The 27,177-nt window shown below is 34.5% G+C and overlaps 2 long non-coding RNA genes across 6 annotated transcripts in view; one reads left to right on the top strand and one right to left on the bottom strand.

Moving 5' to 3' along the window:
• Positions 1–27,177, top strand: part of LOC146406898 (uncharacterized) — a 465,910-nt gene that overhangs the window by 370,184 nt on the left and 68,549 nt on the right. The window lies entirely within an intron of this gene.
• LOC102162695 (uncharacterized) overlaps positions 17,728–27,177 on the bottom strand; it is a 704,814-nt gene continuing 695,364 nt past the window's right edge. For 2 of the 4 annotated variants that reach the window (XR_014817879.1, XR_014817882.1), the window contains 2 exons: positions 25,486–25,553; positions 20,349–21,983 (listed from right to left, as the gene is read on the bottom strand). This is a non-coding gene — a long non-coding RNA (uncharacterized LOC102162695). Of the gene's footprint in view, positions 21,984–25,485; positions 25,554–27,177 lie in introns of all 4 variants that reach the window. The other 2 variants (XR_014817900.1, XR_014817892.1) reach the window with 2 other exon arrangements.

The following is a 27,177-nucleotide window of genomic DNA, read 5'->3' as shown; positions in this document are numbered from 1 at the left end:
TCCCGGAGGGGGTAAATGCCCTGTGGAACAAAGTGGGGGCTAATTTTGAACTTAATCAAAGCCCCACAAGGGACAGCATTAGGACCTCCAGTTTTGGAGTTTCTGATTTTAAAGCCTAAGGTGGAGTCTGGAATTTAAAGATGATGTTAAAGGGAGGAAACATATCTTGAGTAGTACTCTTACTGAGCTGATGGCTAGTCAGCCCTTGGAAGAGGGGGTCTGTGATAAGGTCTGGCTCCAAATATTTTAGCAAAATGGAAATAGAATCTACACACACATGACAGGAGTCCCTCAGACTGGGGTCTTGATAAAGTTTCATAATGCCTGCATATAAGGGACTTCTCTTTATTTTGAGGACTGCTTGCAAAACAGGTCCAATTATAGAATGATGTTAAAGTTAAGGAATCCATTCTGTTGGCATTCTGTGGCCATTTCTCCTGGTCACCCAAGGCATTTTGGGGACAAGCTGTGTTGCAAAAGAAAATCAGCTTATTCTTTCTCTAAAAAAAAATTATTAGGAGTTCTCTATGGCATAGCAGATTAAGGATCCAGCACGTCACTGTTGCAGCTTGGCACAGATTCAATTCCTGGCCTGTGAAATTCTACACACTGCAGGTGTGGCCAATAAATAAATAAATAATAAATTTAATGATTTTATTGAGCTATACTTCATTTACAATTTTGGGTTGGTTTCAGTTAAACAGTAAAGTGATTCAGTTGTACATATGTATAAATATTTTTTCAGGTTCTTTTCCTTCACTGGTTATTATTGAGTATAGTTCCTTGTGCTATATACTAGGTCCTTGTTGATTATCTAATTTTGTATCTAGTACTATATATGATTTAATCCCAAACTCCTAATTTGTCTCTCCCCCCTTTTCCCATTGGTAACATAAGTTTGTTTTTGATGCCTTTAAGTCTATTTCTGTTTTGTATATGAATTCATTTGTATTTTTTCAGATTCTATATATAAGCGATATTAAGTAATATTTGTCTTTGTCTGACTAGTTCACTTAGTATGATAATCCATGCTGTTGCAAATGACATATTTCATTCTTTGTATGGCCAGGTAATATACCATTGTGTAAACCACATCTTTATTGCCCATCAGTAGGCATTTGGGTGGCTCCCATGTCCTGGCTGTCACAAATAGTGTTGCTATGAACATTGAGGTGCACGTATCTTTTCAAATTATTGTTTTCTACAGACATGTGCACAGGATTAGGATTGCTGGATCATATGGTAGCTCTAATTTTACTTTTTTAAGAAACCTTCATTCTGTTCTCAATAGTGACTATACCAATTTATATTCCCATCAGCAATGTATGAGGGTCCCTTTTTCTCCATACTCTCCAGCATTTATTGTTTTTAGTTTTTTTTGTTGTTGTTTTGTCTTTTTAGGGCTGCACCTGCAGCATATGGAGGTTCCCAGGCTAGGGGTCTACTCGGAGCTACATCTGCTGGCCTACATAGAGCCACAGCAACACCAGATCTGAGCCGCGACTGCAACCTACTCCACAGGTCATGGCAGTGCTGGATCATTAACCCACTGAGGCCAGGGATCAAACCCGCAACCTCATGGTTCCTAGTCAGATTCATTTCTGCTGTACCACAACGGGAACTCCTATTATTTGTAGATTTTTTTTTGAGGATGGCCATTCTCACTGGTGTGAGGTGATACCTCATTGTATTTTTGATTTGCATTTCTTTAATAATTAGTTATGTTGAGCATCTTTTCATGTGCCTTTTGGGCATCTGTATGTCTTATTTGTAGAAATGTTTATTTAGAACTTCTGTACAGTTTTTGAATAGTTTGTTTCATATTGACGAGTCTGACCTTTTGGTTTATTTGGCGATTAATCACTTGTATGCATCCTTTGCAAAGATTTTCTCTCATTCAGTAGGTTGTCTTTTCATTTTCTTTATGGTTTCCTTTTAAGTTTAATTAGTACAATTTATTTTTGTTTTTATTTTCATTTCAGATCCAAAAAGAGTGTACTGCCTAGTTTTCCTCTAGGAGTTTTATAGTATCTTCTCTTATATTTAGGTCTTTAATCTGTTTTGAGTTTATTTTTGTGTGTGGTGTTAGTGGAAGGTTCTAATTGCCCTCTTTTACATGCGGCTGTCCAGTTTTCCCAGCACCACTTATTGAAGAAACATTGTTTTCTCAATTGTATATTCTTGCCTTCTTTATAGTACATCAATGGTGACCATAAGTGCATGGGTTTATTTCTGGGCATTCTATCCTATTCCATTGATTAATATTTCTATTTCTGTGCCACTACTGTATTGTTTAATGCCTGTAGCTTTGTAATATAGTCTGAAGTCAGGGATCCTGATTCCTCCAGATGCATTTTTATTTCTCAAGATTGCTTTGCATATTCAGAGTCTTTCATTTTTCCATACAAATTTTTAATGTTTTTTTTGTTGTTGTTGTTCTAGTTCTTTGAAAAATGCCACTGGTAATTTGATAGAGGTTGCACTGAATCTGTAGATGGCCTTGGGTACTATTGTCATTTTGACAATATTAATTCTTTCAATCCAAGAGCTTGCTATATTTTTCTATCTGTTTGTGTCATCTTCAATTTTTTCATCATCATCTTACAGTTTTCAGAGTACAGACCTTTTGCCTCCTTAGGTAGGTTTATTCCTAGGTATTTTATTCCTTTTTATGTGTTGGTAAATGGGATTGTTTCCTTAATTTCCCTTTCTGATCTTTCATTGTTAGTGTATAGAAATGCAACAGTTGTCTGTGTATTAATTTCTATCTTGTGAATACTGATTCACTGATGAGCTCTTGTAGTTTTCTGATAGCATCTTGAGGATTTTCTGTGTATTGTATCATGTAATCTGTAACTTAAAAGGGAATGCTTTCAGCTTTTCACTGTTGAGTATGATGTTAGCTGTGGGTTCATAATGAATGGCCTTCAATATATAGAAGTATCTACTCTCTTGCCCACTTTCTGGAGAGTTTTTATCATAACAGGTGCTGAATTTATCAAGCTTTTTCTGCATCTTGAGATGATCATAAGGTTTCTATTCTTTAATTTGTTAATTTGGTATATCAAACTGATTTAATTGTTGATATTGAAAAAGCCTTGCTGGAGTTCCCATCACGGTTCAGCAGTTAATGAACCTGACTAGCATCCATGAGGATATGGGTTCAATCCCTGGCTTCATTCAGTGGGTTAAGGATCCAACATTGCCATGAGCTGTGGTGTAGGTCACAAACACAGCTCAGATCCTACCTTGCTGTGGTGGCTACAGCACTGATTGGACCCCTAGCCTGGGAACTTCCATATGCTGTGAGTGAAGCCCTAAAAAAAAAAGAAAAAGAAAAAGAAAAATCAGAGGTTTCTGATAAAAAAAATAAGAAAAGCCTTGCATCTCTGAAATAAATCCAACTTGATCATTGTACATGATTCTTACAATGTGTTATTGAATTCAGTTTTCTAGTATTTTGTTGAGGATTTTTGCGTCAATGTTCATTAGTGTTATCAGCCTGTAATTTTCTTTGTGGTGAGATATTTGTCTGATTTTGGTATCAAGGAAATAATGGCTTCATAGAATGAATTTGGAAGTTTTCCTTCCTCTACAATATTTTGGAATAGTTTCAGAAGGATTTCTATTAACTCTTTTTTTTTTCCAGCAGATGATTTATTTTTAAAAAATTTTTATAGTCTTAATTGTAATCAATTATTTCCCCAATACATTTTTTTCTACTGTACAGCATGGTGACCCTGTTACATACACATGTATACATTCTTTTTTCTCACATTATCATGTATCATCATAAGTGACTAAACATAGTTCCCAGTGCTACACAGCAGGATCTCATTGCTGTTCCATTCCAAAGGCAGTAGTCTGCATCTATTAACCCTTTTTTAATGTTTGGTAAAATTTGTCTGTGAAGCTATCCGGTCCTGGACTTTCATTTGTTGAAAGATTTTAAATCACAGTTTCAATTTTAGTACTTGTGATTGGTCCATTCATCTTTTATATTTCTTCCTCATTCATTTTTTGAAGATTGTACCTTTCTAAGAATTTTTCTATTTTTTCTAGATTGTCCATTTTATTGTCATATTTACTTGTAGTACTGTATTATGACCCTTTCTATTTCCATGATGTCTCTTGTAACCTCTCCTTTTTTATTACTAATTTTATTGATTTGAGTCCTCTCCATTTTTCTCTTGATGAGTCTGAGTTTATTAATTTTGTTGATCTTTGCAGAAAACCAGCTTTTAGCATCATTGATCTTTTCTGTTGTTTTCTTTGCCTCTATTTCATTTATTTCTTCTCTGATCTTTATGATTTCTTTCCTTCTACTAAGTTTGGGTTTTGTTTGTTCATCTTTCTCAACTTACTTTAGGTATAAGGTAAGGTTGTTTATTTGTAATTTTTCTTGTTTCCTGAGGTAAGATTTTACCACTATGAACTTTCCTCATAGAAATACATTTTCTGCATTCCGTAGGTTTTGGATCATCATGTTTTCATTTCTCTGAAAGTGCTTTATGTTTTCCTTTTTTGATTTCTTTGGTGATGCATTAGTTGTTTAGTAGTATGTTCTTTAGCCCCACATGTTTGTGTTTTTTTACAGTTTTATTTTCTTGTAGTTGATTTCTAATTTCATTGTGTTGTGGTTGGAAAAAAAATGTGTGATATAATTTCAATTTTCTTAAATTTACTGAGGCTTGCTTTGTGGGCCAGAATGTGATCAATCCTGGAGAATTTTCCATGTGTGATTGTGAAGAATTTGTCTGCTGCTTTCAGATGGAATGCTCTAAAAATATCAATTAAGTCTATTTTGGTCTAATGTGTCATTTAAGTCCTGTGTTTCTTATTGATTTTTTTGTTTGAATTATCTGTCCATTATGTAAGTGAGATGTTAAAGTCCCCTGCTATTATGTGTTACTGTCAGTTTCTCCTTTTATGTTTAGTAATATTTGTGTCATATCTTGTTGTACTCCTGTGTTGAATGCATGTATATTTACAAGTGTTATATCTTCTTCTTGGGTTGATCCCTTGATAATTATGTAGTGAACTTCTTTGGCTCTTGTAACAGTCTTTATTTTAAAATATATTTTGTCTGATATGAGTATTGCTACTCAAGCTTTAATCTGTTTTCCATTTGCATGGAATACCTTTTTCTATCCCCTCACTTTTAGTATCCATGTTTCTCTAGATATGAAGTAGGTTCTTGTAGAAAGTCTATATATGTGTCTTGTTTTCATATCCATTTAGCGAGGATATATCTTTTGGTGGAGCATTTAATCCATTTACATTTAAAGCAGTTATTAATATCTATCTATGTTCTTACTACCATTCAGTTAATTGTTTTGGATTTCTTTTTGTCGCATTCTTTTTTTCTTCCTTTCTTATTTTGTTCTCTTTTGATTTGATAACTGTCTTTAATGTTGTGTTTAGATTATTTTTTTAAATCTGTATATCTCTTTATGGTTTTTGGTTTGCACTTACCATGAGATTCCATATAGTGGCCTATATAATTAGTAATTGTTTTAAGTTGCTCTTCTCTTAATTTCAAATGCATTTTAAATATCCATTATTTTCCCTCTCTTCTCTAGTGATTACTTTTCAGACTTTATTCTATGTTCGCCATTAGCCATGAGCTTTCTCAGTTCACAATTTTCTTGTTTCTAGTTGTGATCTTTTCTTCTCTGCTTAGAAAAGCATTTGTTGTAAAAGTGGTTTGGAGGTGCTGATTTCTCTTAGCTTTTTCCATTATGTAAAGCTTTTAATTTCTCTGTTGAATCTGAATTGAAGCCTTGATAGGTAATCTTGATGTGGGTTATTCCCTTTTATCACTTTAAATATATTATGCCACTCCCTTCTGGCCTGCAGAGTTTCTGCTGAAAAAATCAGCTGATTACCTTATAGGTAGTCTCTTGCATGTAATTTTTTGGTTTTATTTTGATGCTTAAATATTTTCTCTGTCTTTATTTTTTGTCAGTTTTATTATTCTGTGTCTCTGTGTGCATCTTGGGATTATCCTGTATGGGACTCTGTGCACTTTCTGGATAGGGTGATCATTTCCTTTCCCATGTTAAGAAATTTTTCACCTGTTTCCACCTCAGATATTTTCTCATGCCCTTTATCTCACTCTTCTCCTTCTTGGGACCCTTACGGTGCAAATGTTGGTGCATTTAATGTTTTCCCAGAGTTCTCTTAAACTATCCCAATTTCTTTTCATTCTTTTTTCTTTATTCTTTCAGTGGAAGTGATTTCTATCATTCTATTTTCCAGCTCTCTTATCTGTTCTTCTACCTCTTCTATTCTGCTATTGATTCCTTCTAGTGTATTTTTCATTTTAGTTATTGTAATGTTCAACTCTGTCTGTTTTTACATTTTCTTTCTTTCTTTCTTTTTCTTTTTAGGGCCATACCTGCAGCATATGGAGTTTCCCAGGCTAGGGGTTGAATTGTTACTGTAGCTGCTGGACTGCACCACAGCCACACCAAGGCCAGATCCAAACCGTGTCTGTGACCTATACCACAGCTCATGACAACATGAGATCCTTAATCCACTGAGAAAGGCCAGGGATTGAACCTGCATCCTCATGTATGTTAGATTTGTCTTTGATGAGCCGCAATGGGAACTCCTGTTCTTTACATTTTCAAGTTCTTTCTTAAACTTTTCTTGTATCTTCTCAGTCTGTGCTTCTAGTCTTGTTCTCCCAGATCTTGGATCATTACTTTTATTATCTGAATTCTTTTCTGGGTAGATTGCCTCTGTCCATTTTACTTACTTGTTCTTCTGGGATTTTTGTCTTGTTCCTTCTTGTGGAACATATTCCTCTGCTGTCTCATTTTGCCTCACTTTCTGTTTTCACTCTCTGTTCCACAGGCTGTAGGATTGTAGTTCCTCTTTTTTCTAGTGTCTGTCCCCTGGTGGTTGAGGTTGGTCCAGAGGCTTGTGTAGTTTTCCTGTTGGGAGGGACTGGTTCCTGCCCACTGTTTGGTGGAGTTGTCTCTTGTCCATTTGGTGGGTAAGGCTTGTGATAGGGTATATTTAAAGGCAGATGTGGACTCAAGAACACTTTATGAAGCCTCTCTGCTGATGGGTGGAACTGTGTTCCCATCATGTTGATTGCTTTACTTCAGGTGTCTCAGCACTGGTATCAAAGGCTGTTGAGTGGGCCAGCTTTTGCAGTCAAAGTGTCAGCCTCCATGAAGGCTCAAACCAGTTAGTACTTCCCGCTACCTCTGCAACCAGTGTGTTGTCCCCTCAGTGAGCTATTCCCTGCCTTTGCAGAAGACCCTCCAAGACCTGGTGGTAGGTCTGGCAAGGGTCCTTTGGAGTGATTTCTTTGCCCTGTATCCTGGTACACATGAAAACTTGTGAGTTCCCACTAAGAGTGGAATCTCTGTTTCCTCCAGTCCTTTGCAGTTCCCACAATCAAGCCCCCATTGGCCTTCAACACCAAATACCCTGGGGGCACCTGCTCTCAATGCCAAATCCTCAGGTTATGGAGTCTGATGTGGGGCTCAGAAATTTAACTCCTGTGGGAGAATTCTGTGATATAATTATTTTCCGGTTTGTAGATTACCCACATGGTAGGTATGGGATTTGATTCTATTATGAATGCCCTTCTACCATTTCATTGTGGCTTCTTCTTTGTCTTTGGATGTAGAATATCATTTTTGGCAGTTCCATTTTTTTTTGCCAATAGTTGTTCAGCAGTTAATTGTGATTTTGATGTTCGTGAATCCCCTTATTTTCATATGACTTTCTGTATTTCTATAGTATTTGTTATTTCTCCTCTTTAATTTACTATTTTGTTTATATAGGTCCTCTCTCTTTTTGCCTTTGTGAGCCTGGCTAATGTTTTCTTAATATTATTTATGCTTTCAAAAACCAGATCTTGGTTTTATTGATCTTGTCCATTGTTTTTTAAATCTCTATTCATGTACTCTCTGATATTTATTTCTTTTTTTCTGCTGACTTTGGGTTTTGTTTGTACTTTTTCTAATTCTTTTAGGTGATAATTTGATTGCTTATTTGATATTTTTCTTGTTTCTGGAGAAAGGCCTGTATCACTATAAACTTCTTTCTCAGGACTGCTTCTACTGTATCCCATAGATTTTGAAAGGTCGTGTTTCAATTGTTTGTTTTGAGGTATTTTCTGATTTTATCTTTGTTGTCATCATTGACCCATTGTTTTTTTATGAGCATATTCTTTAGTCTCCATGTAATCACTTTTTTTCATTTTTCTTTTTTTTGGTCGATTTCCACTTTCATACCATTGTATCAGAAAAGATTTTTTTTTTAAATTTCTATTCTCTTAAATTTGTTGAGGTTTGTTTGGTGTCACAGTATGTGGTCTATTATAGAGAATGTTCCATGAGTATTTAAAAAGAATATGTACTCTGAGGCTTGTGAATGTAGTGTCCTGTAGATATCAGTTAAGTCCAACGATCCTATTGTGTTATTTAGGATCTCTGTTGCCTTATTGATTTTCTGTTGAGAAAATCTGTGCATTGATGTCAGTGGGGTTTTAAAGTCTCCTACTATTATTTTAGTCCTGTCAAGTACTCCCTTTATATCTGTTAGTATACTATACTTTATATATGTAGGTGCTCCTTTATTGGTTACATATATGTTTACTAGTATAATTCCCTCTCCTTGCATTGATCCCTTTATCATTATATAATATAGTCTCCTTCTTTGTATGTATTTGTGTATTTTGAATTCAAGTCTGTTTTTGATATGAGTATTGCTCCTCCCATTGTCTTGCTTTTTCTATTTACATGAAATGCTTTTTTTTTTTTTTTTTTTTTTTTTTTTTTTTTTTTTTTTTTGGTTTTAGGGCCACAGTTGAAGCATATGGAAGTTCTCAGGCTAGGGGTTGAATCAGAGATGTAGCTGCCAGCCTACACCACAGCCACAGCAACACAGGATCAGAGCCATGTCTGTGGCCTACAGCATAGCTCACAGCCAGATCCTTAACTCACTGTGCTAGGCCAGGGATCGGACTCTCATCCTCATGGATACTAGTCAGGTTTGTTACAGCTGAGCCACAATGGAAACTCCCAGAAATATGTTTTTCAATCCCTTCATTTCCAATCTCTGTTTTTCTTTTGCTTTAAAGTGTGTCCCTTGTAGACAGGATATTACAGGTTCCTGTTTTGCTATCCTATCTGCCACTCTATATTTTTTGATAGAAATATTTAGTTCATTAACATGTAAAGTAATTATCATAATATGTATTTATTGCCATTTTAAATCTTATGTTTGAGTTGATTTTGTAGTTCTGTGTTCTTTCTTCCTTTTGTCTTTCCTTTTGTAGCTTAATAGTTTTCTTTTGTACTATGCATGAGTTCCTTTCTTTTGGTATTTGTCATTCTCTTGTATATTTTGATGTGTGGTTACCCTATTTTTCAAGTAAGCTATATCTATTTGCTTTAGAATGATAGTCATGTAAGTTCAAATATATTTTAAAAGGTTTATACTTTTTTACTTACTTCCCCCACATTTTGTGATTTTTATATCCTGTTTACCTGTAAGCTATATCTATTTGTTTTAGAATGATAGTCATATAAGTTCAAATATATTTTAAAAGGTTTATACTTTTTTACTTACTTCCCCCACATTTTGTGATTTTTATATCCTGTTTTGATATCCATGTTTATCCTTTTGCTGTCTATTTTACTTACAATCACAATTACAAAATATTTTGATTGGTTTTTAATCAATGTATTGGATTACTTAAGTGATCTTCAGTTTTTTATATATTTGCCTTTTCTATTGTATTTTTCCCTTTCCTATAAGGTGCTTGTTTCTTTTCTGTTTAGAGAAGACCTTTCAGTATTCCTTTTAGCTTAGATTTAGCAGTTCCGTATTCTAAAAGAATACAAGTTTTTGCTTGTCTGAGAAATTCTTAGTTTCTCCCTGAATTCTAAAATAATCTTGCTGGATAGAGTATCCTAGTCTTTTCAGTTTAAGGAGTTAGAATATGTCATGCCACTCCCTTCTGGTCTGACAATTTCTGTAGAGAAATCAACTGGTAGCCTTATGGAGGCTTACTTTTAACTTTGTTTTTCTCTTGCTTCCTTTAGAATCCTCTCTTTATCTTTAAATTTTGCAATTTTAATTATGATATGTTTTGCTGTGATGCTGTTTGATGATGTCTTATTTGGGACCCTCTGTACTTCCTGTATGTGGATATATGTTTTCTACTTTAGGTTTGGGAAGTTTTCAGCCATTATTTCTTCAAATACAATTTCAATCCTCTTTTCTCTTTCTTCTCCTTCTGGAATCCCTGTTACGCATAGAATGGCATGCTTTATATTATCCCATAGAGCTCATGTGTTGCTTATATTTTTTATATTTGTCTCTCTGTCTGCTTTTCTTTTGGGGTAATTTCATTATTCTGTCTTACAGATCACTTATTTGTTCTTGTACATTATTAGTATACTATTCATTGCCTTTAGCTCTGTTTTTATTTTGAAAATTGAGTTGCCTAATTTTTTTTGGCTTTTTTTAGGGCTGCACCTGTAACATATGGAGGTTCCTGGGCTAGGGGTCAAATCGGAGCTGCAGCTGCCAGCCTACACCACAGCCACAGCAACATATGATCCAAGCTGTGTCCACAATCTACACCACAGCTCACAGCAATGCCAGATCCTTAACCCACTGAGCAAAGCCAGGGATTAAACCTGCATCCTCATAGATCCTAGTTGGGTTCGTTAACCACTGAGCCACGAAGGGAACTCCAAGTTATCTCATTTTGAGTCCTCTTTATAGTTTCTAGTTCCTTATTACAATGATCAATGTTTCTATTGATAGTCTTTCTTAATTCCTTTATCATTTTGATTACCTTCTTTCTGAACTCAGGATCTGATAGATTGGAGAGGTCTATTTCATTGTTTGTTCCTTCAGGAGATTTCTCTTGTTCTCTTAATGGGAGTTATTTCCTCTGCTTTTTCATTTTACTTAAATATATCTGAATCTATGGATTTAGAAGAGCTATCTACTTTGCTCTTGAAAGGTTGGTTTTATTTGGAAGTATCCCTCTAATGACTGTGTGTATCCAAACAGAGTTTTCCCACTGAGTATGTTCACTGAAGCCCAAGTTTCAGCCAAGCACAAGCAGGCATGCTAGTGAAAGTGTTTCCGGGGTAAGGGAACCTTTTCTGCTTCACAGCTCCCTCCCAGGAGTGTAGATCCCATCAAGATCCTTTTTATTTATTTATTTTCCTTTTGTCCTAACAAGTTATGTGGGGATATTTTATGAAACTTTGGTTGCATAAGAAATCTGCCGGATTTCAGTTGGTATTCTGTGAGGATTATTTCACATATAACGCATTTTGATGTGCTTGTGGGGAGAAATGAGTTCCATGTCTTTCTACTCCACCATCTTGATTGCTTGCCCAATTTCTTTTTCCTTACTTTTAAATCTTGAATCCATGATATTCAATGTGCTATGTAAATGTAAAAACAACAAGAAAATATATTTTTTCAGAGAGGGTATATTATTAATAAAGGAGAAAAATATAGTTGGTAATTATTACTGGATTCTGCTTTAAGTATTTGATATAGGTATATTACAACTCAGTGATTTTTAAAATGTTAAACCTTTATATTGCTCAAATAAAACTTTAAATTATCCCTCAGATTTTAAAAAGTACTCTGAAAAACATTTTTTTTTAATAAATATGAACCTTTGGAGATTATCTGGACAGAATTTTCTTCTCCAGTCATGTTAAAACCATTGTTAAGCTGTAAAATATTTTAACAGTTCTTGAATGGAGAAACTGAAAAGTTTTATTTTTTTGTTTTTTTAAAGTTTTTTTTTTTTTTTTTTCCTTTGCTAGGGCTGCTCCCATGGCATGTGGAGGTTCCCAGGCTAGGGGTCTAATCGGAGCTGTAGCCACTGGCCTATACCACAACCACAGTAATGCGGGATCCAAGGCATATCTGCAACCTATACCACAGCTCACAGCAACACTGGATCCTTAACCCACTGAGCAAGGCCAGGGATCAAACCTGCAACCTCATGGTTCCTAGTCAGATTCATTAACCACTGCACCACGACAGGAACTCTTGTTTTTTAAAGTTTTATTAATTGCAGCTAGCCTCCTATAAGGACAGAAGGAATACACTTTTTACATTAGTTTTAACTTTTTCAATAGCAGAAAATTGCTTCTAGGCATATCATTACATATTGATGTGCCTATTCATTTTCTCCTGTCACCAGAATATACCACTTGATCCTCTGGCAGCACTTTAGCCTCCTTTCCATTCAATGTATGATTATCTGGGAGATGGGTCAGAGATCAGCTGCATGAAATTATAGAACACATGTATCTGCACTTATTTTTGAAAGAATAGATTTTTGCTGCCCAATAAATCAAACCTATAAAGCAATCTCTGCACCATAATTAACATAATACTCTGATGCCCCTGTGTATTAGAAAATAAAGGGCAAATACTTTCAGTAATTAGATTTTTTCCAAATTTAACTCTTAAATCCTTACAATGGTACCCATATAAGGTTAATATGCTGAGCATATGAGGTAGGGTAACATTATAGATAATGTTAAGTAAGGAAAGAACGCATTAAGGTAGATAAAGATATCAATTTATTGCATTTTGAAATTCAGTACTTCTATATTTGTATTTTTTCCATTTTAAAAAGAAAGTCCTCTTACATTTTAAAATTATACTGCATATCCTGTTTCTAATTTCTAACATGTGAAGGATATCATAAGGTTGTCATAAGGAATGCTATCAGTGTTTGAAATGGATTAATTAGATGCCACTACTACATCTTTATTTTTAAAATATTTTATGTACAGCAATTGAAGTTGTGAATGTTTATTCTCCAATTCTTTTTATGATATTTTTAAAAGTACACTAGATATGGTATCAGAATCATGTAAATCTTTTCTGTATTAAAATATATGTTAATCCTGTGAAATCAGATTTTTATGATCATTATACAACTACAGATGTGATAAATTCATTTGAGTAATAAAAAAAGGAAAAAAAGAAAAAAGATAAAATATGTTATATTTTCATTGCAGATGTTAATAGCACACATTAATAAAATAACAAAAGAGTCAAAAATCACACAAAAATTTCTCTATATCCTGATTAATTTATATAGTTTTTGGATAGATGTTCACTGAAAGAACACGCTTTTTTTTTCCAAAATATGCAGAATAAGTTGCCATAATGTGGAACATGTTTATATCATTTTGAAGTTGAATCTACAAGGTGCTGAAATAATTCCCAAAAAACCCCACAAACTTTAAATAAATATGTAAATAATATACTGGAAAACATATCTGAAAAAATTGACTAATAGATAAGATAATCCACAAAGATGATCAGTCAGCTTGCCTAATATGAAACAAATCTTGAGGTAGAAATGTACTGACACATAAAAGTATAAAAAATTATTTTGATGGTCAGTTTCTCGAGTCTGTCTCTTTTAATCAACAACCCTATTTCTAGAGAAAAAAAATCTTCTTTCACCTATTGTTACATCAGCAGTCTTAGATAAAACACTCTCAGCAAAGGTATTTGGAGGCTCTTGCTTTGAAGAAATAATATTGTTCCATTTGCTTTACTCAGAGTCCTTTCAGTAAAATTAAGACTCGTTTTAACATATCAAACATTTTGCTGGGATGTTCGTAATAGCAGTGAGATTCCCTTTATTTCCCTTTATCCTTCTGAAATATATGTATTCTTTCTGATCTTTTAGTAATTGTATAGGAATTTCAACAAACTTAGCAAACTTTAAAATCAAATTTACATGTTTACCCTTCTATTGAGCTCTTTAGCTCCTGCCCTGCCCTTCCTGACTTATATGCTGTAAGTTTTGTGTGTTTGAGTTCTATTTTACGTTAACCCACAAGAAAATTATTATTCCCTTTTAGAGCTAATATTTGTGTAGATTTATAACAATATTTGACACTTTCTTTGCTCATCTCTTTATGTTTCTCAGGCCTTCTAGTGGGATCACTTTTCCTTCTGGCTGAAATAATATCCTTTGAATTTTATTTAGTGAGGTTCTCTTGGTAGCAAACCCAGTTCTGTTGTTGTTATTGTTGTTTTGTTTGGAAAAATGGGGCTGGTTCTTTAGTTCTGGGTTGATTGTTTTTTTTTTTAGATCATTTTAGTTTATTGACACCTGCTTTCCTTTAACACTGTTGAAAAGTCACGTATTGGCTCTTTCCATTCTTTGTAGGTGAAATATCTTTTCTCTCAGGCTGCCTCTCAGATTCTTCTTTGCCTTTGGTGTTCTGTAGTCTCATTTTGATGTATATCTAGGTGAAAAATCATTAAACTCTTCCGTCTTTGAAGTCAGTGGGCTTTGTAGGAGGCAGTGACTTTGCTGGGAAGCAGTTCTCCATAGGTCTCTCTTGCATATCTGTACAAATTTTGAAGAAATATTGGATGCTGTGTTCTGGATTATCTTTTTAAGAGTATCTGTATAGAAAACAGCCTTGGAATATAGAGAGGATTTTCCTTCCGATCAAAGGACAAATTTGTTTGCTGATCGGAATAATATGTGTCCCAGGCAAATATTGGGCAGGTTTGCTAATACCACCTTTAAAATTTTGTGTTCCCTAAGCTCAGTTTCCCAGCTGTCACACAATCTACTATGAATATCATCCTCCTAGACCTTTCTGCATCTCTTTTGTCAGATTTGGAGGTCAGGAATATCTTAAGCAAATATGGAGCTCATGATCCCTACTGGTTCATGAGTATTAAGTCCTTTCTCTGATCAGGACATCTTGAATCTTCTGCCAACTTCTATAAAACTGTGGGTGACTAACTCATTAGCTTACAGGTAGACCATCTAAAACCTTTCAAAGCTCTTGACAGACACTAGTTCTGCAGAATTCTTGAAGCCATTATTTATTTTTGTATTTCCCTTTTCATATTCTTTCTTCTCTCCTGCTGGTGCTCTAATGCAGTATCGCTGGTACTCTATTCTTCTTGCCTGATATTTATCTTTTATGTTTCACCTTTTTTTTTTACCACATTCTAATTAATGCCTTCAGATATATCTTAAAGTTTACTAAAACTATGAGCTACTTTATTGATCTGATAGGGCTGCCATAACAGAATACTAAAGACTGGATAGCTTAACCAACAGAATTTTTTTCTCACAATTCTAAAAACCAGAAATTTTCACCATCAGGGTTGGTTTCTGGGGAGACCTCTTTCCTTGGCTTACAGACTGTGGCTTTCTCACTGTGTCTTCACATGGCCTTTTGCCTGTGCACATGATCCGCAATGTCTCTTCCTCATCTCACAAGGATAGCAATCCTATTGAATTAGTCCCACCTTATGACCTCACTTAACCTAAACTACTACCTCCTTAAAGATGCTACCTCCAAATTCAGTCATGTTGGGTGTTAGAAGTTCAACATATGAATTGGCAGTTGAAAGGGGTAGAATTCAGTCTAACATCTACTGATGGCCATTTTTCATTTGGGGAAAAAAGATCAGAGGATTTTATTTTTAGGAAGGTTGTAAAGGAAACCCTTACATTTTGTAGACACTATTGGGGATAAAAAGACTTAGGAGGAGGGAAACTTACTTTTCATTTTATTTTATGCACTTCATGTATGGATATTCCTGTATGGCTTCAGTTATTACCAAATGGTAGACAGACTCTAAAGTGACTCTCCATAATACCTGTATCCTGGTACTTATGCCCATGTATAATTCACTGCTCTTATATAATTTCTTCTCTTGAGTGTAGATGGGGTCTGTTACTTGGTTGTAACCAATAGAATAAGGCAAAGGTGATGAAATGTCACTTCCATGATTACAACAGAAGGGATTTCATCTTGCTTGCAGGCTCACTCTAGATTGTCTTGCTCTTTTTACTGGCCTGATCCCCATGTGCCAGGGAGTTGAGGACAGCCTCTAGAGAACAGCCAGCAATAGGACAGGGCCTTCAGTATTACATCTGCAAGGGAATTATTTCTACAACAACCTGAATGAAACTGAAAGCAAATTCATTACATATTGAGCTTCTCTATGAGAACCCATTCCTAACCACCACAATGATTGCAGCCATGCAGAATCCATGGCCATTTTCCTGACCCACAGAAACTATGAGGAAATAACTGTGTGTTGTTTTACACTGTTATGTTTATAATAATTAGTATATAATACAATAATATATATTAAAATATAATTAATATTAGCATAGAAAACTAATACATGTCATATGCTTATATAACCTTAAAGTATGAAGTACAAAAAGTTATATCATCACATTTGACAGGGTAAATATCTACAGTGTAACTTTTTGTTTTTTTAGGGCCACACCCATGGCAAATGGAAGTTCCCAGGCTAGGGGTTGAATCAGAGCTGCAGCCCCTGGCCTGAGCCACAGCCACAGCCACACCAGATCTGAGCCACATCTGCACCCTACACCACAGCTCATGGCAATGCTGGATCCTTAACCCACTGAGCAAGGCCAGGGATCAAACCTGCATCCTCGTGGATGCTAGTCAGATTCACTTCCACTAAGCCACAATGGGAACTCCCTTGTGGTTTTTTGTTTGTTTGTTTGTTTAATTAAATGTTTTTCATTTCTGGACTTTGTATTTTATTTCATTTCAAATATACCCAGTCATTTTCTAATCTGTTTCTCTTTGCTCATATTTGTAATCCACCTTTTATTTCATTCTTTAAGAAGTGCTTATTTAAAACTATGTCTGACATTCACTATCTCACATTATTATGTTTCTGATCTTGCTTTGCATCACTTCTGCTAGATCTTGTTCTTGGTACTTTGTTTCTGTATGAGTTTTCTGATTTCCTACGAGAAAGCTCACATTTTCTGGAATGTTAAGTATGTGAATTACTTGAGGTCTGTGTGGAAATGGGTTTTTCTGGAGAGAAACTTGCTTTTGCTTCTTCACTATCAACTCAATCACTTCAAACTAAATTCAAAACTTGAGATTTTTAAGACAAGCAGGTGGTAAAATCTCATAATATGACTGGCTTGTGGTCATTGTTCTCTTTCTATTTTTAATCAAGCCTTAAACTGACCACCTAAATTTTTGAAGTTTTCTAATCTGCTTCCTTCGCTTCAGCTCAACATTTACTTCCCAATATAGTGCAGTCAGTGTCTTTCCTCCACCAAATTCTGAAACTGCAATCAAGGGATACCAATAAATTCCATATTCAAAGCCACTGGTTTCCTTTGATACATTTATTTTACTGCTTTTAACACTGTATGCCACTTTTCCATGTCCTTGTACTGTAATTTTTCTTGCTCCTCCTACCAACCATCTCCTTATCTCTACCCCAATATCCTTTACATTATTTTTTTCTTTCCCCGACTGACGAAAGTCTTCCAATACCAGTGTTTAGTCCTAACTCTTTCCTTAATTGCTCATTTTCTCTCAAATTTCTCCTTTATTTATTGTCTTCAAATAGTAACTAAAATTTGATATTACCCAAAATTATTAATTCCATTTATCCTGACATACTCGTAACTTGAGATTCAGTCATAAAAATCCTCAAAGTTTAACTCCTCATTAGATTTCTACCTAGCAGTCAAGTGACTGAACATAAATTCACTCTCTGTTTTTAAGTCTGTCCCTTCTGCTTATTTTCAATTATTATTATTATTAAAATCACTGCATTTATGTATAACATATGATGTACCAGATATCTCTCAGTGCTTTATAGATATTAAACTAATATAAAAAAGACTCTATAATGTAAAGATTACCACTATTTCCTCTTTATTACAGATGATGCAGCTGAAACACAGAGAAGCTAAATTATTTGCCTAAGGTTACACAGGCATTTAGTAGTTGATCTAGCACCCACTAGGTTTCCAGGGTCCTTTCTTGGTAGATATCCCCATAAACAGCTAGTAAATATAGTAGGTCTCCAGTTCCTTTTTCCCAGAAACTTACATACATATGTGAATTCTATGTTTAAACTCTCCCATTAGCCAAACTGTCACATATCATAATAATCAATAGGAATAAATTTTGTTATAAATCCTAAGTCCTTAATTCTTACTGCTGGACTAATTAATGTGCTAGAGGTAATTAAATCAGCATAAATATCATAGCTGAATTTCATGAAAAAGATCAGAAAATGTTATGCCCATTAATAACTTCTGTAGCTATTCAAGCAAATATAATGCAATAAGGATAATTAAATCTTGTGCTTCAGGGAGCAAGTAGGTTTGCTTAAGGAATAGAAAGGAAAATATGCCTTTATTCTCTGCCCTGGGGATAAGAGTGGAATAACTCACTAGGTATATTAATGGGGTAGTATAAAGGGTAACATCTGCTGTTCTCTGAAATATCAGAGCTTTGGCTGAGGTAGAATTAACTGACTCATATCTGGCATTGAATTATAATGACTTTCATTTACAACATGGTGGAAACAGGCTCTGTTTTAATTTCATTTTAGTTTTAATTTACTACTACGGTACAAAAAGGCATATTATCTCGTAAATGCAACAAACAGTACATTTTAGAAGTAGCTGGCAGGATATGCTTCTAGTGATTTTTGTATTTCTCTTTTCACAGTTAATTTCAATAGTACTGGGTTCTCAGAAGAAAAGTTTACTTTTTCTTTCTGTGGTTCCCACGCTGGCCTGAATCTAATTATCAGTGGACAATTGCAGGCCACAGACATAAACATTATAGGTATTAGCATGATGAGTATGAAATACCATACCAGTTATAGAGCAAAAATCCTCAATTAGAATTCCTAAAATGCTGTACTGCTTTTAATACCTTAAGAATAAAGATTCTCCAGTATTGGTGAAATTACCTTAGTAGACTGTATAGAAGATTCAAATTTAATGCTGAAAAAAATAATTTCTTTTTTTAAATACATATCTGCTTACACAGTTATCAGTCTACCTACTTTGGTGGCCTCATATACTAATGGTAGTGAGTTTTAATAGGCTGAAAAACTCTAATTCCATTTCTAAATTTCGGGTTGTGAGTGTATTTTTATTTTAATACCTTCCTAAAATTTAATTTTATTCCTATCTGCCCTCATTTTTTTTTTCATTTCTGGGCCTCTGGGCTGTGCCAATTTGAATATTTGAATTAATGCACCAAATAATGTTTGAAAGTCTAATCTTATTAAATGCCTTTAAATCCAACACTTCCCTGACTGGTTAGACTTTATTAATTAACCCATATGTTATCAAAACCTCATGCTGCTGCCTACTTGGTTGTCTCTGAGGGTCAAATAGACCAAATGGTTTCCATTAAAAAAAAAACCCAGTCTCAAATCTGGAAAATTTATGTGAATTTAGATTTCCAGAGTAGCTTGCTTTTCCACTAATGCAAGATGTTGTGCATTATAGAATTTATGGTTGACTAATTGCTTAAGCAAAGCATCCCTGAGTAAAGCTTTGTCACAAGTAAGTCTAAAGAGAGTGAAATGATTTACATTTTCCATATGCTACACTTGTACCAATGGTAACAGAAATACTTCATTGGCAAGTTATAGGCCTAAAGAAAGAAGGAATGTAACTGATACATCACTGTAACAGCATTTCAAAATATGAACAGCTCTCCTTTAAATAAAGATAGAAATAAATTCCACTGGCCTTAAACAAGATAAAGCAAAAAATACTAAAAGTGTAAATGCACTATAAGCTGTATGGAATATACTTTAAAAGTATATGTGTATATGACTTTGTCAGTTATTATGACATAATCAGTGATGAAATTAAGCAATAAACTGCAATTATGTAAATGATACAAGTCTCAGAAGATACTCTACTTCTCAGCATTAAATAGGAAGAAATCAAGATGGGAGATATTTCCATAGCTACCTTAGGTGAAGAAGTATCAGTTGAACCAAGAGCCCTAGTAATTCCAGAAGAAATGATTTCTTGCTTTAGAGTTATAGATAAGCTCTTTGGAGTAAAACAGCTAAGATGAAGCATATGACGACTCTCCCCAAGGGACTAGCCAGTAGATATACTTAATGATACTGGCTTTTACCATCTGATGCACTTTTCCTTATGGATAAAGCTTCAAGAGAGAATTTCGAACAAGCCCAGTTACTCCCCCACTCTTTTTTTCTAATTGAAGTATTATTGACTTACAGCATTAGTTTCAGGTATACAGCACAGTGATTCAGTTTTATATATTTTTTCAGATAATTTCCACTATAGGTAATTATACGGTATTGAATATAGTTCCCTGTGCTATACAGTAAATACTCGTTACTCATCTGTTTCATGTATAGTAGTTGCCAATACCATATCACCTTTATTCTTAAAGTATTAAAAATAGTACAGCACTCTAGGAATTATAATTTAGGATATTCCTAATTTATCTTCCCACTCCCTCCCTTTCCCCTTTTGTAACCACAAGTTTGTTTTCTATGTCTGTGAGCCTTTTTCTGTTTTATAGAGATTCATTTGTATTATTTTTTAGATTCCAAATATAAGTGATATCATATTTGTCTTTGTATGTCACACTTCCTTAGTGCGATATTCTCCAAGTCCATCATGTTGCTACAAATGGAAATATTTCATTCTTTCTTATGGCTGAGTAAAAATCCATTATATATATAAAATATGCCCATCATTTGTTGATGGGCACTTGGGTGGTTTCATGTCTTGGCTGTTATCAGTAGTGCTCCTATGAACACTGGAGTGCACATATCTCTTCAAGTTAATGTTTTCATTTTTTCTGGATATATAGCATGGATAGGAACACTTGGTAAGAGGGGTTACAAAACCACATCACTTCTAAACCTCTGAACATGGGTCTCGGGGAGAGAGAGTCCAGTGCAAGGTTCTGGTGTTTATCATAAGTTCTTAATTATATTAAGCTACTAAAATTCATTTTTGCTTCTTTTAGTAACAGATGTAACCAGGTTTTAAATTTACCTGTAAAAGTTAATAACATTTTATTATATACAATCAGAGTTTAAGACATAGATTTGCCTCCCCCAAACTTGAGTGTGTTTGTGGCAGTGTGTGTGGCAAAAGTAAGGAGCAAGCCTCTTTTCAAACTTGTAATATGTTTCTGAAAGAAATGGTACCATACTGGCTAAAGAGGTCTGTCATAATTACAATAGAGTGATTAATAGGACACTGCAAGTGCCATTACAGCATTTTATCGCATTAATGAATGGTTAAGTGATTATTTCCAAAATTTAAAAAAAAATGGAACACTAAAATGAATACTGCTAAACTACTGTATCTGCTTAGCAAATGGAAATTCTTAATGAATAGGTATTTTCAAGAAATATTTCAAAAATGAAAATCTGGCCTAAAATTATTATTTTAAATATACCTTTTCTTTAGAAATTAATAATATGCTCTTTTTCTAATTAGCAATACAGAAGTTTAATAACCAGAATTTATAGTCAAAATTAGCATATATCATTAGCATAGCAATGGACAATAAAAATAAGACATTCTAACAGCCTAAATGTCTGTGTTAATGGTAGAATTATATAAGAACAAAATTATAGTTGGAATATTTCATCAGCTTTCAAGATGTTAGTGTGAAATCATGACTATTTATCAAATGAAAATGTAGTTTTTTAATATTCCAAAAATAGATATAAAATGAATTCAGATATAAAACTGGTAATTCAGTTAGGAACAACATGGATCATAATATACTGAGTCACAATGCTATGTCAAATCTTTTCATATAGTGCCTTTTATACTCATTACAACAAGGTTAGGTATATATTATTACTAACATTTTAAAATATAAAGTATGACAAAGAGATAATAAGTATTTAAATTCTTCTTTAGCTTCTCAGTATACTCATAACAACTAGACTATGATTTCATTTTTAGCTGTATAGTTAGAGTTAAGATCAATCTTCCTGAAAACATCTGCTTCTTTCTCCTTTCCTTATCACACGACTTACAAAAGTTTCACCCAATCATGACATCAGGCACAAAGTCCAAGATATCTTGATTTTGATGACATCTAGTTGTAGTGTCTCTTGATCTGAAGACCTGTGAACTAAAAAGTCAAATTATCTGTTATATGATGATAGTAGAGTGACAGGATAACTGCAACAAACTCCCCCATTTAAAAGACGAAGGATGGGAAGTATTTAGTAGTCATGGTCCGTAACAATTCTGAAATCCCACTTGACATTACCTGGGGGTAGAATATATTCTTTGACTTAAATTCTGGGAATAAGTCCATAGATCATTATTCTCAGCCTTGGCTTCTAGGAGTTCATTTCTCTTTTATCACTTCCTTAGCAAACTATGAGAGGATTGGAGAACATGTCCTTTTTGGCAATCCATTTAACTACTTGCAGGAATTTGGAAACCAAGAAGTATTTAACTTCTCAAGAACTCTTCATTTCTTTTAGTCTAGGTTGGTCCTTTTTGCTAACACAACTGTTTTACAAGGTTATGGGTTTTCTGTGAATTTTTCAGGTCTACTCTGCCAAAATCTGTGTCCATAATTCTTTCCACAGCCTCTGTCTCTGGATTCAGTTGTGTGTATTTTGGATGTATTATATTTCAATGAAAATACTACCTTATTCATTACAGCATCATTTTCTTTCTTGCTGAATGGCATATTAGTTATTTTAGAGCCATGATTTATAAGGGATGTTAATTATTTTAGAAGTGTTAACAAAAGATTTGAAGATAACAACCTTCACTGGATCTGTAACCTGAGGTATTTTAAATGATAATCTCTGAATTAGGCTTTTTCCTTGAGGCTGTATCTTATTAGCTGCAACTTTAATTTGGTGAAAAATAATTTCACTCAGCAGTTGTGTATTGTCTCTAGTACATCTAAGTACTGCTTGAAAACAGAATGTTTCTTTTCAGATTTCATGTTTTTGTACCTCTATATGTTTATCAGGTATATCATCTTCCAGTTGTAGGTAATAACTTTAATAAATGTTTCAATACTGTGTTCCACAGGTCAAATATTTCTAGGGTCTCGTAATAGTTTCCTCATTTTTGACCATTTATAGCAGTTTTCTTGCGGCCTACAGCCTTGATCAAAATCATATTTTAAGTTTTCATTGCAATGGCACCTCATTTTCCAGTACCACCTTCTTTAATGGACAGCTTTTGCCATAGTAAAGCAGCAGACTATATCACCCCAAAACTTGGCTTAAAATAACACTCATTTATTTTTATTCATGGTATGCAATGCATCTGGGGGTGTCTATTGCTACCAGCAGGACGTAATTAGGTTTAGTTTCCAGCTACACATTTGGTTTGGTCTATTCTATAACTTACTCATTCCTCTGAGACCAGTGGGCTTTAAGAGAATATTTGTTCTCAGTGGTGGCCAGAGCATACAACGGCATCAACCACACAACCACATTTCAGTCTTTTGCTTGAGTCACTCTTCTAGCATTTTGAGTCAAGCTCAAAATCAAGAGGCAAAGACATATATTTTGAATTAAGATTTTCAAAGTCACAGAGCAAAGCTAGACACAAAGAGGGATGAAGAATTGGGACCCAAAGTTTGGTCTGCCATAAGAGGTCTACGTCTTCCTTGCTCTGGCCACAAAATCCCTAGTAAAGGAGAGTGTGGCTTGCATTGCTTACTTTGTCAATGATTCTACAGTGACATTTATGGTACAGTCTTGATTCTTTTGACATCCTTGGTTTTTTGCTAAATCAATCTAGGATAAAGTAAATAAAGAGATCATATCATGGGATTTCAGACCTATCCACTCCCTTTTTTTTTTTTTTTTTATTTTCCCACTGTACAGCAAGGGGGTCAGGTTATCCTTACATTGTAATTGTTATACATTACAATTACAGTTTTTCCCCCACCCTTTCTTCTGTTGCAACATGAGTATCTAGACATAGTTCTCAATGCTATTCAGCAGGATCTCCTTGTAAATCTATTCTAAGTTGTGTCTGATAAGCCCAAGCTCCCGATCCCTCCCACTCCTTCCCCCTCCCATCAGGCAACCACAAGTCTCTTCTCCTATCCACTCCCTTTTAAAAGCACTTGGGAAATTGCAGTATGTTTGATAGACATATGGCCTACTCAGCATTCTATGAAACATCACCCTGATGTGACCTCTTTAAAAGCAACAGATCATGTACTATGTAAAACACTATCTCATCTTAAGAAATATTCTTAAGGATATTTTTTTCTTAATTTCAGTACTCTTTAGGGAAAAAATAAATCCAAGTAAAACTTCAGACCGGATTGCCTTGTATCACCCTCTGCCACATTTGCCGTATCTCATCTTCTTGGGCAAGTTTTGACTTTGCCTCTTATTGTAACCATGTTAATAATTTAATCAATCACGGGTACCTTTGATTGTAGAGGTTTTTAGAGCACATGTGCTTGAGGTGCCCGTGAGTCTCAAGGCAGAAAAATTTTATGGAAAGCACAGAGTCTATGCTACATATGGAAGAAGCAGCTAGATTTTTAAAACAAATTCTTCTGAATGTGGAAGAGGTTTGAATTAGTAGCCTAATCCAAAGTATGTGTATATGTGTGCAGATATTGTTAGGTTCAGTGTATTGATAGTAGATAGATACAGAAACTCATTGACTTTGAAGTGCTGGGCCTTGTGTAAAATTCTCTGCCAAAGATGATTTGGGGCATTATGTTGGTGACATAAAATGCGTCTACAATTGATGTCAAGCAAAGATAAGGAGGACAGTGGACTTGCTAATCTCATTCTTTATATCACATTATTCATGATCAAAAATATATTTTTGATCAAAAATCAATTTTAAGGCCTGAAAGTTGAATAGTTTTGAGGAATAGGAATTAATGAATAGAATAGTTTTTTCCCCTTAATCTGGCAGTGATAGCTCTCAAAATTTTGAGTACCATTTATCCAGTGATCATCAACTTAGCTTTTTGGATTTCAGATATAAACCAAAATAGAGAGACTTCTTCTTACATATTTGCTCTTATAACTGTAGTTCACTTTGCAGGTGCCACTGTGGAAGCCATTGCTGCCCCAGCAGTGATCACAGGCTCTCATACAATCTGGAGGCACATGATCATGTACCAGTGCTCAGGGGGAAGTGGTAATGAATGGCACTGAAATAACAGAGTAACAGTAATGGTAGTTGCAATAGAGTACCATGAAGCCTTAAAACACTGTTGGATCTTTTGACATATATCTGTATGTATTGCTAACACAATTAAGCTGTGAGAGGTAGAACTGAACAAAATGTCAAGCAAGTAGCGATAATTGTGAGATTTACACATGACCAAGAATGATAAAAACTGAGTAATCTAGAAATTCCTTCTAACTATGGAGTATACCCTTTGAAGAAACATCAGATTCTCTAAAGGGCTGTGCAGCATGCAAAATTTGTGACATAATACACTCACTTGAAAAATACAAATTATTCACAGACTAGTTAGAGAGTTAATGCATCCTTTAGTCATGAAGGAACTTAATTTAGAAGCTTCTAGGCCCATTTCAAATAAGAAATGTCTTAGAATATTTTTTCTTAATTTCAGTGTTCTTTAGGGAAAAAAAAATCCAAGTAAAACTTCATACCAAGATAGAGATTCCCAGAAAGCAGTGCATTAAATCCTAGAGAGTCAGCAGTAGAACAAACTGTAGACCTGTAGGAGAAGAAAATAATTGCCTTGTATCACCCTCTGCCACATGTGGTAATAAGGAAAGGTCTGAGAAAACACAGTTTATGTGTTACTAAGGTACATCGGTTTCTGAGATAGGAACATTTGTGAATTGTGCCCCTTCTCTATTAGTGCTTCTCTGAACTTGGGGGGAAAATCTCATAAAACATTAAATCTTGCTTTTCATATTTTAAAATAGTTATCACTATAGTCCCTATTGTATAATGTTGAGAAGATTAAATGACTATGCATTCAGTGATATTACCCTAGTGTTTGGTAAAAAGCAAATACAGAAGAAATAGTACCACTCTGCTCCCTCTCTTTCCTCTTGGTCATTTCCTCTTGGTCTTCTGTATCTCCCCTACCCCCTTTTTATTCCCAAGAATCTAGATGCTTTCATAGACATTAGATAGAATAATTACTTGATGAATACACAAAATTAAGCCCTAGAGGAAAAATAATGAAATAAAAATTCATCTGAGACTTAGACACAGATACCTAGGGATTTAAATATAAGACTGAACAAGTTTTAACAACTGCTTCTTGTGAGCACATAAACAGCATTAGAGTCAAACATTAGCAAATAGGTTGTGCAATATCTTGGTGTTCATGGGTTAGCATTGAACGGATATTCAGTTATATATCTATCTATTTAGAATACACATTGCAAAAAAATGTGTAAGTTCAAATAATTTATTGTCTTTGATGTGTGGATCACTATTATTCTAAATCCTCTATTATTTTAAGCAACCAAAGATATATCTTAGAAAAATACTGGACTATGTGTTTAATCCATTGTGTACATTATAGCCAGTCTGTTTCAAGTCTTTTTCTTAATAGAGTTCAGGTGAAACAAATATATTTTATAGACATTAAGTTCCATAAAATATAAATTAGAAGGTGCTTTGGGGAAAAGAGTATATTGTATGGTGCTTTCTATTCATAATAATGAAAACTCGAAACTGTAGAGTTTACCTACAAGGAAAAGAGATCATTGTATAGTGCTTTAAACAACCTAGAGCTTTATATTTCCATGCTATAAAAAGTCAGAAATGAGGTGCTGACATTTATATTAACTGGTCATGGCTGTCAAGGCCCAGCACTGAGATCATCCTGGCTTAACCTTCATAATGCAAAGAAAGCGAAGAGAGAAGCTACAATCCATACATTAGTATCTTAAGCAAGAAGAAAGAGGAGAAGCACAAGAATGAAAGAAATGACCTACACTACCTGATTCTTCTCTTCTTTTAGGGACCTTTCCTAGAAGCTCTACTCAATGATTTCTGCTTATATATCACTTTGTAAACTGAGTCAGTGGCTAAGGAAGGTTGGGAAATATAAATTTTTAGGGTTTTTTGGTGTATACAACTAATCGGAGTTTGATTAGTAAGGAGTATGATCAGTACCTAAGTCTATTTGTTGTTAGGTAAGCAATAAACAGTCTCTTCCACAGTTCACACTTTGGCACCCCAACATTCGTATGCAACATTCATACAATATGTCTTCCCACCTCCTCAAAGGAAACAACCACACAGCCCTATCCTTTTGGAATCCAGGTCAAAAAAGATTTCTGGGTACTGTTTAATCCTTCTCATCAGGTCTTGTATAA

Source organism: Sus scrofa, chromosome 1, assembly GCF_054392235.1.
Source record: "Sus scrofa isolate SSC_HxYL_T2T_F1_AM1 chromosome 1, Sscrofa_HxYL_maternal_Yorkshire_Landrace_v2.0, whole genome shotgun sequence".
In the NCBI taxonomy this organism is placed as follows: Eukaryota; Metazoa; Chordata; class Mammalia; order Artiodactyla; family Suidae; genus Sus; species Sus scrofa.
This window is presented reverse-complemented; position numbering and strand designations above follow the sequence as displayed.